At 42.9% G+C, this 16,582-nt stretch overlaps 1 protein-coding gene across 1 annotated transcript in view; it reads right to left on the bottom strand.

Moving 5' to 3' along the window:
* The window catches only part of raraa (retinoic acid receptor, alpha a), a 142,370-nt gene that overhangs the window by 87,241 nt on the left and 38,547 nt on the right, over window positions 1-16,582 (bottom strand). Inside the window, exon 3 of the mRNA XM_026178896.1 lies at window positions 15,718-15,839. The gene's annotated coding sequence lies outside the window, so the exon portion shown is untranslated. The remainder of the gene's footprint in view (window positions 1-15,717; window positions 15,840-16,582) is intronic.

Below are 16,582 nucleotides of genomic sequence, written 5' to 3'. Positions count from 1 at the left end.
GTTTACACAGCTGGCTCCATGGAAAGGATTGCCTAATATGAAATATGAAGAGTGGAGAGGTGAGCGAAGGAGAGTTGGGAAGAAAACAGGGAAGGGAGCCAAGCGAGAGGGGTGTGGCGGTGGTGATGGTGGGGGTAACACACCATCGAAGAGAGCAAGAAGGACGGCTAAAGGTGCTCTGAAGTGGGAGACACAGGAAGTGAGTAAATTTAGACAGAGAGGGAGAAGAACTGGAAGAGGAAGTGAAAAATGGAAGGAAGAACACAATATGGCAATTGCGCATCTGAGAGGAGAAGACACCATGCGGACAACTAAATGAGGAGAGAAGAAAGAGCAAACAGAACACGGAGCAGAAAGCCCTGAGGTTTCCTCGTGGTGAGGGAGTCATGCCTCCTGCGGTCTGGGGTCTGCAGTGCATGTTATTCTTTCCCAACAGTCGCACACTGCTTCCATCCATTCAGTCATGCCTCACAAACCATGTGGTAACTGTCCTGCCGATCCCTTCTTCTAAGCTCTGTCACTTGCATCTTTTATCTGACAAAACGTGCGCTCTTTGAAGGACACGTGGACGCACAAATAACTACACTATTTTAAATCCGTGCCACACACAGATATAGTGCGTTTTATTTTATTTTATTTTTTTAAGATAAGTGCAGTGCTTTCATAAATTTCCGTGAATAGCCTTTCCGGGAATTTGGATTAAACTGGCCGGATCCTATTCAGAGTATAAGTGAGTCATGCCATTTGTATAGTCAGAATCATTTTAAGAGCAGAGTGCATTTTTCTGCTGAATGGTAACAACACAAAATGCTGTTTTGGAAAGGGGAAAGCAGCAGAGCTCAAATCTATGTGTAAGCAAGTACATTAGCGTGTATGTGACAATGAGAGCAAGAGAGTGTAGTGGCTTCCTTTGCCTAGTTTCAAACCTGTTCCAGGTAGTGGAAGAGGCTTCACACAAATTAAGTCTATATTTCTGAGAAGAAGAAGAACAGTCAACACCCACCACCCGCTGACATACACACGTGTCTATAGTATATCTACAGTCGAAACACTTCAAAGACACGTGCACCGTCGCCAAGGCATCCGCATCACTGTGCTGCCTCAAGAGGATGTTTCAATCCACTGTGCTGGTCCTTTTTTGTCTCCGTCACCTTAGTGTACCTATCCAGGATATCGGGCTAACAATGTTATGTGAAACACTCCAGCACATTTCAACACAGAACATCCAATGACACGAGAGCAAATGACGCACTAAAGCACAGGGCCCCTTCCTGTTTATACTGCTTGCTTGCCCACTGGAGGATCAAACAAGATCTGTTCCTCCGAGCGGGTGTGCCCCCTTTAACAGTCTGTTGCTCCTGCAGCAGCTTCGCAGACAATACCAGGATTAATAGGTAGATATTTTATTTAAAAATAATAATAAAAAATTCTGGTCTGTTGAGGTGTAAAAAATAATCAGCATTTTAAGTATAGTACAAGTAAAAATGACTCTGACCAAATTAACACTTTCCTATCCCAATGTGCAAATGTGTGACTTTAAACGCACTCATGCGTGACCACAATTCTGCACAGGAGTGTCTGAGTGTGTGTTTCTGTGTGCTGCAGTCACTATTGTGAAAGTGTGCGATTAGTTGATATCAAGTAGTGTGCATATACAAGGCGAGTGTGTGTGTGTGTGTCCACGTGCATGCATGGCAAAAAGCCAGTTTGACTCACCAAACTAAGTGTCCTGTATTTCCACCAGGCTTGTTGAGTCTTGTTTACAGACAGCTTTTTTCAATTACTTGAATGATCCCGCATAGTGTTTAGAACTGTGCGTGTGTGTGTGGGTATAGTCATTTGTTTTTCACACTTACAGTAAAACAGTAAAAAAGGCCATAGTGCAGGCCACTGATAACAGATCAGACTTTATACCACATCAGCAAACCCAGAGTTTTAGGTCAAGGTCAGATATCTGCATCTAGTTTACTTGTTCACGCTGCTGCTGCTCATCATTAGCTCACATAAATAAAGGTATTTTTCATGAATAATTTATAAGAAAGTCACATAAAAACATGCAGCGGCTACACTTCTATTATTCTTGTTGCCAAACAATAACCACACTCAGATAAATATGATTCAAATGTGCTGATTTTGAACCGATTCATGAGTCTCAAGTTGAGCCAAACAGGACTGGAATGCTTCAGATCTTGACCGACAACCAGTTACTTATGAGTTCTGAGCGTTTCCCTAAAGTTAACAGCAGTACGTCGATAAAAACTCGTTTTCATTGTTTTGACTGCACTGACAATAAGTTGTTATCAGATTGAGCGCAGTTTCCTTCACTCCACCCATTTTTCCTGTTATCTGTTCTACCCGCAACCCCAGCCCTCCCTGACATTACCACACTCACCTGGTGAAACAGAGAGCAGAGGAGAAGAGGTGACCACCAAGCATGACTCACAATGATAGCCAGTTTGGGGGGAAAAAAAACCAAAAATCAGTTTCCATGAAAACCGAAATGTGGACATGTGCTGTCACAGGAGAACTTGCAAGTGTGGCGTGGTTTGATTGCACACTGGGAGGGAGATTAGGAACAGGATTGCACTGAGAATGTAAGTGGAGAACTGTAAACACTAGCCCAGAGAGGTTATGTAACCCAACAGCAAGCAATACTGATGAACCACATTTTCTCATCTTATACCTTATATAAGGTATCGAAAAGTCGACATGACTCTAGCAACCCCAGCAGGAGGTTTATCAGACACTAAAACATTGCACAATAGTCTGACAATTCTTACAGGCAGGCTTGCACAATAATCTCATCCTCAGCTGCTTTGTCTTCCATTCTGGTGATTGCAAGGTAAACAGAGAGAAAGAAATATAGCAAACATAGTCATCTAACATCCATGTGTGCTTTTCTGGCCTACAGAAGCCTCTGCCAGATGACATCACATTACACTGGAGCAAAAGTTAGGGCGGGTGCCAGACAACCCTGAGTCATTTTGTCCGAGACCCCTTTGTTGGCAGCCCCTCTGCATCGACAGACTGGCTCCATTCAAATGAATGAGGGCACGGCTTTTTTTTTTTTTTCTTTTTTCACCTTACACTGATCACTTAGTGATGTCATTTTATGTTTAAAGTGCAGACTTGGGTTGAAATTTCCATGTCAAATGCATGCTACAGTATAGGATCACCAGCCTTCCATGACAATGCTGCCCATTGTGTTTTTGTGCACGTTTCATACCACAATGACACTCCATGCAGGCAGTTTTTACCTCTTGAGGGGAAATGAAAATCTCCATAGCCTAGCACCAGGGCCATCTGCAAAACAACCAGGCCTACAGTTGCACTATGTGGGGCACACTGCAATCACTTAAAGCATTTGCACATGTGTTTTCATGCTTATATGACAAGAAGAGTAGAGGCAGGGGTTTGTGGGTCAGTCCATACACAGATTAAGCCCTATAAAGTGCAGGTCATCCTGATATGACCTCTCTAGGACACATCCATCACTAACCCAACACTGTCTAAATGAGAATGGCATTTCTAGAATGACCTTTGGCCCACTCAAAGCTGCGAGATTAGGAACATATACAACCCAAATGCACACACTGTATAGCTATATAACTAATGCCCCCCTCCCCCCGCCAAACAATGCAGAAACATAAAGACGACAGATACAAACAACCTTGCAGGAGAGAGAAACAGTGAAAGCGAGCACGAGCAAGATTATGATACTAATCTTTTCTAATGCCTCTGTCCTCCATTTTCCTTCTCACACATAAAAACATCAAGCATATGCCTGGCTCTCTTTCCTTGCCTCCTCTTCAGGAGTCATAAAACTCACATTTAAAAATGCATGGACTCCATAAGCTGCCAGGCCTATCTATTAACTGCGTTATAGTGTGGATGGCTATAGCTGCTGACGGCAGCCAAGGAATGCTGCTTTCCATTAAGGGAGAAATGGAGAGACGAGGAGGAGGAGGACTGAAAGGGATGAGGGATGAGGAATGAGGGGGAAAACAGAATTTAATCATTTTTCTTTTTCCCATGGCACTGCAAACTGATGCCTTGGCATCCGAGCATGTGGAAAAGAAAAAAGAAGAAAATAGAGGGAGGCACTGACTTCTTCACAAAATCCCACATAATAAGGATGAATGCTGTAAAACTGCATCAAAGAAAGAACATAAACACGTGGATATAAGTGGATCACACACCCCAGTGACAGCCTGTGGCCCAGGTGAAAAACTAATTGATTCAAGTGTTTCAGGAAGATCTTCCCCCAGTGTCCTCAGGCGCTCGCAAGATGACTATTGATTGGCTAATTGACTGATTGACATTCGCTTGACACCAAGGCAACAACATCATCACTCTTCATACGAACATCACCACCAACCTTCCCCATTTGGTACTGCTATTTGCAAAATCCTGCATGCTGCATGGATTTAATCCTCGTCAGTACCTCCAACCAATAACTCCCTCTTAAGTTAAGCTGAAAAATTCATTTCAGTTTGCACTTTTCAGCCTTGCAGAAGCTGCTCGCTAATTTGCACAAACTTCTGCTGTGCTAATCGGATATAATGAATCTGCATTAAAAACATATCATTAACAAAAAACAAAAAAACGAAATGTTTTAACTTAAAACAATGAAAACTGAAAACTTTTAAGACTTTTTCTTTTCATTCACTCTGCAACACAACTCTCCAAAGTGTCCTTGAGTAAGACGCTAAACATCAACCAGCACTAGATAGGAGCATCTGCTTAATGACTTTGCATTAACATGTAAATGAGTTTTCAATGGCTTGGATGAGACTTCGACATGCCAGTGCGCATTTCTTCTTGGTTACATTTACCCCCACCTCCCCTCCGCCCCCACCTCTCCGTGCACTTATAAGTCAAACATAAATTAACGAGCTCGCGCCTAAAGCCGCGCCGACACTTAGGAACGACTCTCGCCCCTAACCCCCACCCCAGTAATGGACCTTACAGACAATGCCTGTGGTATTTCAATTAACAGACAGTGGCGTGACATGAAATAACGACATATAGCAAGAGCTGAGTGACATGTGCGAATGAGGCAGTAACGGCAGCATCTATTCCCTTTAATGGACCATTGTGGTTGAGCGCAGATAATACGAGTTAATAGGAAATGTAAAATTATGATGTAGGCTCTTGTCTAAAAGGGTGAGTGACACCTGGGAGTAAGCGGTTACATCTTAATGCACTGCTGCCACCAGGATGAATCATCTCTCCACATAGGAGGTGGAAACCATCTGAAGGTTGCTAACGGTGGCTGCTGTCAGTCTTACATTAACCTTGAGAACAGCCAGGGGACTGGTTAGCCCTGCTGACCTCTCTCTGTCTCCCTCACGCACAAACACACATGCACAATCTCCATTATGACCACATTTATGACTAAAGGGTGACTTGGTGTGGGTGTGTGTGTGCATGCACGCGTAACTTTGCCTCTTCCTGTGTCTTACGAGCAGCATCAGTGGGATTAAATCAGTCCATCACCGGCTGCTGTAACACCATATAGGCTGTCTGGGCTGAAGAGAAATCACCTCAGACCTTTCCTGTTGCCCCCAGGGTTAGCAATAACACTCTCTAAGCTGGTTTTCTGAACACTCTATGTACATGCTCATATTCACTGATCAGCTCAGAATTAAGAACAATGTCCTACTATCTTTGATATCTTTGTGAAATGCATACAATAAATCCTCCCCATACAATCCAAGCAGCTAAAAATCCCAAACAAATGCAACCATTTGCATTTGGAAAATCCAAAGCAAGAAGCATAGTTTTGGTGAAAGCTGCTTATATTTTGCTGTTTGGTTTGAACAACGCCAAGTATTGTTGTGTGCTGAGGCATAACTGGGCAAGCTGATGCCCATGTGTTTTCAGTCAATTTTCACTGACAGCAGGAGAGACAGAACGTGAGAGAGGCCGAAGGGAAGAAACAGAGAATGAGCAGGGGGAAACAAAGAAGTGTTTTATACAATAAAATTGTTGGGATGACTGCCTGGGAACGGGCGAAAGCGCGATCAAACACACTGACCTAATTTTCCGCCACATCCTGCAGAGAAGCGAGAGGAAAAGCAGCCCATGAACACTGGAGAGAGTGAAATCGAGGTTTTTAATACTTTAATACTTCCCTGCTATCTGTGAATGAATCCATTTTCACGGTTTTCTTGGAATACGACAGGATCTGAACTGGGACGGATTATTATTTGTTTGTTACTGTTTGGTGGGTTTTTTTTCCAGCTTTTGTTTAACGTCTAAATTTTGCATTAATTACACTCTTAAAAAGTTAAAAACAATACAGTTCATGTATTTGTAACAAAGCTGTATCTACTGGGAAACTGCTGATTGTAAACAATCCAAAAATCACATCATTTGAACTGAATCAGTATGAAAATGTAACAGTTAAAAATTTAAAGCAAAATGAAAAATATATATATTATATTAGTTACCACTGTGACTGACTCCACACCACAGGACGGGTAGTATGGAGATGCGGTCTAGTATAAAAACCATTTGTTTGTTTTTCCTTTTTATATTATTCATAAGCAATACCGGGTTTACTATATCACTGATGCCCTGCAGGGATATTTACTCTTGTAAACTCAAACATTGTGAGTTTATATTATTTGTGGAAACTCTTCTGATGGAAAGCAGCAGTCTGGCTCTGGTAAAAATAAGAGAATAGAGTCTTATATCTTCAAGAAAGAGATTTTAGATATTTATACCTTTTGCACAGTTTTTGGAAACTTAAACTTTCATTTATGTTGTTTTCTGAGATATGTTTGGTCATTAAAAAGACATCCCTCTATATCGGAATGCACGATGAAAAAAGTTCAACATTTAAAGTTGCCTTTTCGGGGCTTTTATTAACAATTTGAAAGATTTTCCAACTTCATTACAAACAGGGACCAATTCGTGTTTAGAGCTGTACGTGGCTTGTACACATCCAAGACGGCTAAAAATCAGCTTAAAATTGATTCAAAAGTGGAAGCTGCAGACAGTCAAAAATTAACTTTCATATGCTAAGGTATCAGAGGGATGCAGCAGTTTACAATGTCACCTCAAAGCTAGAAGCTCTGGGCTTGAAGCTGCTGCTCGACTTAAGCCTTGATTATACACCGCTATGGACACGGACTGCTAGAGAGCCAAAGGCTGGATAGTCATTCCTGTTATTCCGCTTTGAAGTCCGCTTGAAGTTCGCCACCTGGGGCGCATCCATCGTTGGTGTATTGTAAGGGAAATTTTCCATGGGCAAGTCCATGTGGTCACAAAAAAAAAAAAAAAAAAACAGGCAGGGACGCGGACATACGTGCAAACCCTGTCCTCACCACCTGAAGATGAAATTGTTGTCACTTTGACCCAAATGGACCAGAGCAGACTTGTGGACAGGGGAAGTATAATCAAGGATTGAGCTGCTATGCTGTAGAGAAGGAAGAGTTCCTTCCTGCTTTTTAACAAACTTCAGAGATGTTTACATGGCCGAAAAAGTCATCATCGACGTCTTTCCAACAAGTTTTGCTGGGTAGGCTGATGTTGATGAAGCATGTTTGGGTCTGAACTATCAAAAAACCCAAATTACTGCCAGATAACAATCTAGTAATAATCTTACTGAATGGGATGTTCACTCTTATTATCCCCATTATGGTCTCTGAGTTACTTTGAGGCTATTTCAAAACTTTACCCAACTTCCTTCTTCCTCGGATGATCAAAATTACAACAAATTATTGTTGTTTGGCTGAGGATGTTGTTTTTTCCGTAGAGAATAAAGTCTCTTTCAGACAGTCATTACTGCATCGATGCACCCGTATGCACTTGCAAGGAAGCCATTATGGCCCATACTCAAATCTAATTGTCAACCCCTGTCTTCTACTTTTCCGTCTGGTCCTAGGACAGTGCAAAAAGCTTTTAAAGGGCTAACATTTGTGCTTGAGTGGCCAGAACACCGTGTGCAGCCCCCGCCTCTGCCCATCGCTGCATCAGGTCCGCTTGTAGTGCTGCTGTGCTACTGTGACTGGACTGGAAAGGATATTTATAGAAAGCCGTTAACAATATCCTGTCCCCAAACGGGTGTAATCGTATTATGCTGGAGGTGCTAAAAGCCTCGAGTTGGGAAAGCACATCATCGGAGGAAACGGGCTAAGACACACAAGGACCATTCCCGGGGAGTCTTCAGAGGAAGAAGCTCAGAAGCACACTGGAAGGAGTAGATAAAAAGGCAGACACACATACAAACTCAGCAGGTGAGGAAGAAAGAGTGACAGAGAGAAGATTAACTGAAGGTTTACTGACAAGTGAAGAAGTGACAAGTATAAGATGCAAATTATGCTGCTGACTGAGAGCAATAGGCTTGTTGCTGGAGGAGTGTGGAGGTGGTGCGGGTTGGAGGCTCGATCGTTTTGACAGTGTTTGGTATCGGCAGCTCTGAAGGTTCAAGCCGGCCACGGCGATGATAGATGGAAGACTGAACTTTAATCAGAGTGGCGCCCGGAGCATTTTCATGGAGGTAAACAGGTTAATCAGTCAAGCCCTCCTTCCATCCTCCCTCTCATTCTCCCCTAGTCTTTCCTCAGCACATGACCACTTCTGACACTGGCACGCCATTCGTCTATTTCCCATCAGCACCTCGCCCTTCTCCTTTCCTCCCCCTCTCATTTTCCCTTACCTTGCTTCACATCTTTTGCAACCAGCCAGGAAAACAAATGAACCCCCCCCACAAAAAAAGAAAGAAAATCCTTCCCTGCAGCCCATACCATCAGGCACATCCCACTATCTTATAAAAGGGCATTTCAAACCGTTCAGTCAGCTCATTTAATACCTCCCAGCATCATCCACCATGAAACTATGAGGTGGGAGGAGAGCATTCAGCAAACAGAAACTGTTCATATGCTCTCAGTTTCTTGCATTACTGCCCTTCCACTAGCCTGCATCGAGGGAGGTAGATAATTTGCAGTCATAACCCTCAAACATACTGTGCCTAAATCTAAACACAGTGAGGCAAAGAAAAGAGAAAATAGCAGGAGCAGCGTTGCATTTCCCATTGTTTCTGCTATATCAAGGGTGTAGTTATTAAAATGCCCATGTCTTACAGTCTCTCCAAGAAACAGCACGACATACTGACCTCAATAAAAACTAAAGCAAGTGCTAACCGGTGCCAAATCACTGCATGCATAACCACCAAAATTTTTAAAACAAGCAACCAGTGTACAAAGCAAAACAGGAACTAAAAACTCCTGTCAGTTTACGGTTTAAGCCGCATTTCGTGTTGTCCGTCAAAACTTCCTCTATCTCTGTCCCCCAAAGGAAAATTAACAATCAACTCTTAACAAACCATGCTGGCAAGCCAAGCGTGAACTTTAGAAAAGCCTTAACAGCTCCTGTGGAGGTGGGCCATGTCTAATCTTTGACCACACTGTATTTAGGCAGACTTGGAAAGTGCGATTATACTGTGTTGTCTGGAATTCCAACCACATACTTCTGCGAGCCATCAACAAGGGCTGCCCTTTGCCAAGATAAACTTCAGAGAAAGTTGCCACATATTTACAGGCTTCGCTGCCCCACTTTGCTTCTTTGTAGCTGCAAAGTGTCGTTCTGGTTGCCTTGAAAATTTTTCTCTGAGCCTCGGTTGGAGGGCAGAGTGGGCTTGAAATAAATGCTCTTCTTGTTCGTATTTGTCCAGGATATTGCTAAAGCGTGCTCGTTGTGCAACACGAGTTAGGAAATACACTTAATAGGGGGCCTTCAAGGAAAACAAAGGAGGGAATACTTACTTTGACACCATACATGCTGTATGCAGGGAAACTCTGAAACTATGTTGTGCTATTACCTCCTACCTATCTCCCATTGAGTGATAGAGAGAACTCAGCTTGGTCCCTTATTTAATGATGTGAGGGTTCGTGATCAAGTTTGAATAATACACGCGAGCTTCTTTAGAGAGAAGCGATGCTTTTAATGATAGAGTGACCCATAACTTAAAGGGGCAGCAAGAAAGGAGGAGGAGGACATCAACAGCCTCACCCTTTGAAAAAAAAGATACAGCGAGTAGAAGTTAAGAGAAGATGGGACAGAAAAGTGAGACAGTCGTTAGTTACATTGTTAGGCAACGGGAACTGGCTAACACCCACACACACCCAGACACACATGCACACAAGGAAATCAGTGAGTGTATTGAGATTTCTCACGCGATGTTGTGTACACATTGCTTAAAAGTTGTCCAACATATTGGACATGCTAACAGCCACTAGTTGTTAGCAAAAAAAATGTGTATTTCCTTACTGGTTACGGCATTAAGTAAGTGAAGTTTATTTATATATTGCTTTAAAAGACACAAAAGTGCTAAACAATAATTAAAATGTAATTACTATCAAAATGAAACATGCAAAAATAAGTAAAAAATAAATAAATAAATAAATGAAAAAAAAAAAAGAAAAAAAGAAATCACACTATTTCTGATAAAACAATAAAAAACTGCAACACAAACCAAAAACGGAGAAGCTTTACCTTCAAATTAAAAGTTTTGTGGTTTTTCAAAAGGCACAATTGTCTTTGTTTCCCTACTCAGAGAGTAACTGGACAATGTTTATAGACAAGTCTGCCATTCAAACCATAACTGCAGCAATATGCTAGTAACCAAAGAAATTACAGAGATTTTTGCCAAACAGTTGAGGAATACACATTTTTCTTACTAACATGTGGTAGCCAAGGGGTCATGACCCGGCCTGTAGGCCTGTGTGACTGGGTCTTTAGCAATCACTTTCCCAGCGACTGCCATCAACCTCCAGCAACTACTCACAACCAGTTGGGTAATACTCATTTCTCCCCTCACGACCAGGTAGTCACATGTCTGCACAACCTCAATAAATTACACAAACATCTATACACAAACGTATGCAGTACATGTAAACACATCATACGCTTAAGTCCTCGAGGGCCAGAAATCCCGTGTGAGTTTACAACATCACATCCATCCTCAGGGGGGATTTCATAACAGCAAAAATATCTAATGCTACATACAGTACCGCAGTGTTCCAGTACCAGTGGATTAGCGCTGCCTTCCCCCCACCCCCCACCCACCACCATCACTTCATGCTAATAGCTGCTGTTTTCATTTTCCCCGAGGCCACTCTCAGCTTCCCTTCATTCAGTATGCATACAGTTTTCTCTCCCTCTCTCTGTTTCTCTCGCTTAAGGGAGTGGTGGCCAGAGAAAGTTGAAGATTTAGTAAGGACACTGATTTGCTTATGCAAGACTTATGAAACCCTAGTTTCCTGTGCCTCATACAAACACCCATACAGAAGTCATTTTAAGGTAACATCCTTAGTGCAGTGAGCTCACTCCCATGCTGCTTCCTCCACACAACACAGAGATCCGTGGCACTGCATCTTTGTACATTAACTTTATGAAGTTTCTGCTTCTGTGGGGGGAGCGGGGGGGGGGGGGGGGGGCTCTTTCATCCCTGATGCCATAGAAATCCTCACTGCTTCGAATCCTATTTAAAACAAAACCGCTGTTACACGTTACCACTCTTATATAAATAGAGAGCAGAAAATGCATTTATTTATAACAAATTCAACCCTCAGACAACCAGTTCTGCCGGAACTAAACTGAGATTTGCTTGATATGATTTGGAACTGAAGTATCATAAAACAATCTGACAAACACATTGAATGAAACACAGTTTGCCAGTAGGACAAGGTGCTGGACACAGACACACATTCGCCATACCCTGTAAAGTGTCTCCACAGCCTAATAATGCAAGGCAGATGAAGCCCGTCAGAGTGACGGTCCAGCTGTAAGTAATTTGGAGGGCCGAAGAAGAAAAAGCAGAGGAGGAAAAAAAAAAGAAAGAAAATATTAGACAGCCATCAGGCCCTCTTCTGACAACTCTCTGCAGATCTAGATGAATTTGACCTGACAACACAGGAGCGATGCAGACAACACCTCCTGCACCAGCTGCAAACCACAAGGGCACACAAACTCCTTCTACAGCCAAGAGAGGAGGGAGGGAGCAAATGAGCCTGTGAGTGAAATAAATAAAAACATACTGAACGGAGTTAAGCGTGCCTGAGAAAAACTACTGACAGCGTAGAGCGAAATATAGAGAGAGAGAGACAGCAGATGAGGGACAAATCGATTTTGGTAAAGAGGCAGAGCAAGCAATGAGCATGAAAGAGGATAAGAAAGACAAAGAGCCAAGAAGGCATGAATGATGGCGGAGGATATGAAGGACAGCTTGAAAGAGAGAAAGTGAAACAGATAAAGAATAAAAGGAGGGGAGGAAAGAGAGGGCTTGATGGAGGGAGACAGAGGGAAAGACGCACCTTGTCAAAAAGATTGAGAGCAGAGGAGAAAATGAACAGGGAGCTAGAAACTGAGAGAGGAATACAAAGAATGAATGAAGATAGAGAGAGAGTGAGGGAAGATGAGAGGATGCCTTATTTTCTTCCATCTCAATTTGCACAAAACTTTCATTACCACCAATTTGGGCTGGGAGCCGTAGGCTGGACCATTAGGCGAGCCCAGCATCAATCAGCTTAATCTCCCTCCCAGGCCGCTAAATTACAGCGCCCAGTTGCTTATTAAAATTTGTCGCCCGTCTCCCAACACCCGGCACTGCTGGAGATTAGACAGGGGCCCCCAGACAAATCTGTTACAGAGAAGAAGACGGAGAAGAGGAGGGGGAGGAGGAGGAGCTGGAAGGGAAAAAAGGACCGAGAGAGATGGAAGGAAGCAAAGGGACAGTAGAAATGAAAAAAAAAGGGAAAAAAAGAGGAATGCACTTGCTGAGACAGAGTGGATCAGAGTGGGAGGACGATCATCCGGTTTGATTTATACACTTCTGTAGATCTGCCGTGCTCTCACTCACACATTTCTACGCACGATCATACATCCCAATAAATCCTATATACACTCGCATGTGCCCACACCCCCCCAAATGCAGTTTTCCATTCCTGTCAACACCCCCAACACATAAACACACACACACGGAGGTATAGAGAATGCAGGGTTTGCAGTGCCTCCCATTGCACACTCAATCAAACCGGCGGCCAGATAAGATGCATGATGAATGGCGTAATTGAAGGCGGCGGCAGAGTAATGCTGCATCGCTCTGCATTCAGTGGGGGAGGGCGGGTTATTGGTGAGTGTGTGATTAGCCTGTAGGATTTATTGTTATTGCCCAACTTATTAAAAAAAAAATAAAAATACAAAGACTGTCTATCTCGCCTACAGTAGCACACCTCCAGCTACAAAGCATACCGAGCCTACACTTTCGGATGGATGAGGAGACAGCAGCGCTGCATCATATAGAGCTGGGTGGGGTGAGTTCTTTGAAGTCTTGAAGTCTGTGCATGTTGCAGAAATGCGGCTTGGCTAATCGTATAGGTTGCAAGGCAGAAATCTCGATGTCAAAATCTGGAGGAAAACCACCCACACATTGAAGAAGTAGCGGTAAAGTCTCTGCTCCCTTTAAACACTTAAATAAGAGAAAGCAGAGGATACATAAAGCATACAACAAAGTGATAGAACCTGCAGGTCAATGGGTAAAGGAGGGAAATAAAGCAATTCTACTTCACACTGGTAAGCACTCAGCGGAGAAAACACTAATGTATCAAGAGTTAGTGAAGGTCCTTGAAAGAAGCAGACCAGAGAGTGTCATTAACACCAGTGCACTGTCTGCCTGCTGACATCATGTGTGCACAGGAGTTTCTTCTTCTTCTCCTTGTTAATACCTATGGCATCTGAAGACACTGAGCTGCTATGGTTTACTTTGGTTAGTGACCTAACGTAACTGCCTTAATTATTTCAATTAGTGAAGCTTAGGATGTGACATTTTTAGATACTCCAGCCAATATTAAACTACACAATCTTGGATAAACAGTTATTATCAGATTCAGATGGGTATTAATCAGTAATCATTTTGTTCTAGTTTCCTTTTTGACACTGAAATTTAAACTCTCTAAGATTTAAAGTAGAACAGCAGGTGCAAGTACTGCATGCAACTCTCTATCTTTGGAAACTAACGAATTCCTATAGCTGCAGGTATGAAATAAACTTGGCAGTGAGACTAAAAGCAGCTACCCAAACTAACTCATGCTGTAGCTGTTACTGCTGAGTCATGTTAATCTGTGCTGCCGCAGACTTTTTATTCGCTCAGGTAAATAATTTACTCTTAAGTAGTGTTTTATAGGCAATTTAATCTGTAATGACAGGAAAGTCAACATACATGAAAAGTTACTTTGGAGAGTTCTGTATGTGTACTTCCCCAAAGATGCAGAAAAAGTACACTCAGTTCTAAACTTGTGCATGCCTCTTCATTAATAGGAACATTTCATTCAACCTCAAGAGCTGAATCATACGAGACTACGATATAGACTCCGTAGCTGAGCCACGCGTGCAGTTAATAACCTTGTGGTCATGTCTCGGTGTTTTATGCAGGGCCAGGCATTATAAAAACAAATAAAACCCTGAGACTTCTTCCTCCTTCAGGGAAAAGATGTTTCTCTACTTCTTCATACATTCACTCACGTTCAATCCGACAGTTTCAGCAATCTGCACCCAGGAATCCTGTTGACATATCTGAGTCCTTATATTAAAGGCTGTGATTACTGTTCTTTATATTAAGGCAGTAATAATATTCGCTCTGATCCATCCAAAACCTGAGGTGAAGAAATATTTGAAAATCTAAATAAAATATCAGCAGATCGAAGCACAGAACATTACATTTCTGATTTAGATTTAGCTAGGCTGTTTAGGTCACCAAGTCTCAAGGGTAACCATGTGCTACAGGTTCAAAACTAGCATGCTTGTCACAGCTTTTCCTTTCTGTAAAAGCTGTAACAGACACGAAGCCGATGCGCCGAGATGCTGTCAGATGAATGAAAAGGAGCGCGTGTCTGAAAGGAGCTTATGAAATCATAAACTGCAGCCCTAAAAATAACTACTCACTTATGTGAGCAAAAGCTATAGTTTCTTATTATGATGGGAGTATGCAGCTCTCGTTAATCAAACAAATGGAGAAAAGAGCAAGGTACTATTTTTAAGGGAAAAAAAAGGGGGGGAAATTCCTGCCTTTTCCCAACTCGACACAAATTGAGACAAAGAGCAGAAACCCCTTTGTACTGCACACTTACAACAGATTAACTAAGAACAAATACACCACTTACATATATTAAGGTTAGCAAAAAATACACAATGCCATGAATGCAATGAAACCTCACATAAAATTTACAATTCAGTCACACACACACACACACACACACACACACACACACACACGAGTGAAAGTAAAGCAACTACAAACAGTGTGGTTGTACAGAGCGTGTCCACTGTCAACACATACTGACACAGTAACCAGTACAGGGAAAACCACACATGTACATACTGAGCCAGCTGTGGTCTCAGACAAAGCCTATAAATAGAAGGAAAACAAACAGCTGTTTTGTCTGAAAGTTAAATTAGCATATCACCTAGAGTATTCAAAGATATATGGGCTGGCGGTGGCAAAGAGTCCCCGTTCCAAAACACTCTGGCATGTCTGCGCTATTTAAGAGATGAGTGTGAATGTTTGATGTATTGCTGTTGATTCATTTGGCTTCGTTTCGATATATAAAACTTGGTGCATGACATTTACTGCTGTTGCAGGATATGTACATGATTTATCAAATGAGCTCAGTTCAGGATCTACTGCTGTATATATAGCGAGAGTGCGTCTACCTCAGTTGGTTGCCAGAAACCCTGGGTGTTGCTGTTCAGACTGATTGAGTGGTGTGCTGTTCGGCCAACTGGGCTTCCGGTTGGTGGACTGCCTGCATCGATTGCTCGGAGAGGCCCTTCTTCTGGCGCACAGACAGAAAAATTGAAAAACAGAGGAGGAAAGGAGGAGAGTAGCAATGAGGAGAAAAAAAAAAGTAAGAAAAGAGAGAGGGGGAGGGATGGTGAGAAGATGAGGGGAGGAAAAAAAGAGGAACATTAGCTTAAATGAAAGTTTATTAGGTGTATCAGTCAGTCAAGTCGATGGGGTGGGGTTTTTTTGCCTCAGGCTCTCCATCCTTCCTCTCTACCCCCCCTCCTTCTGCTTGCGTGTGTGTGTTTGCAAAGGAAGGGGTTTCGGGCCGGTGGGGGCAGCCATGACGGGAAAACATTAGGTTGTTGGCGAGTCGCCGGTACACCAGCCAGTAATTGGCTTGGGTAATGGTCATGTCCAGACAAATGGTGTAGGCCCTAACCGTGTTACGAGCAACCAACTGCTCCGCCTGTATTCACAGCATAACTCTGAGCACTGCTCGGATACCAAATGGCACCAGCGTGCGTATGCGTTTGTGTACAAGACTCACGAAACATGTGATTTACTGGAACAAAACATTATTACCCCCCCCCCCCCCCCCCCACTACACCCACCCACACATGCACACACCACTCCCCAACTCAAAACCAGCGTGGCGTGCACGTGTGATTCATGCCTCTCTTGCAGTCTGTGTGGGAAACTGTACCACGATAAGGAGGAAAAATATGGCAGCACAAGCGCCCGCTCACCTCGAGGGACAAACCGACATCTGCTGTGTCCTCCAAACAAGTGACG

The sequence above is a fragment of the Astatotilapia calliptera genome, chromosome 8 (genome assembly GCF_900246225.1).
Source record: "Astatotilapia calliptera chromosome 8, fAstCal1.2, whole genome shotgun sequence".
Taxonomy (NCBI): Eukaryota; Metazoa; Chordata; class Actinopteri; order Cichliformes; family Cichlidae; genus Astatotilapia; species Astatotilapia calliptera.
Note: the sequence above shows the minus strand (reverse complement) of the source record. Positions and strands in the feature narration are given on the sequence as shown.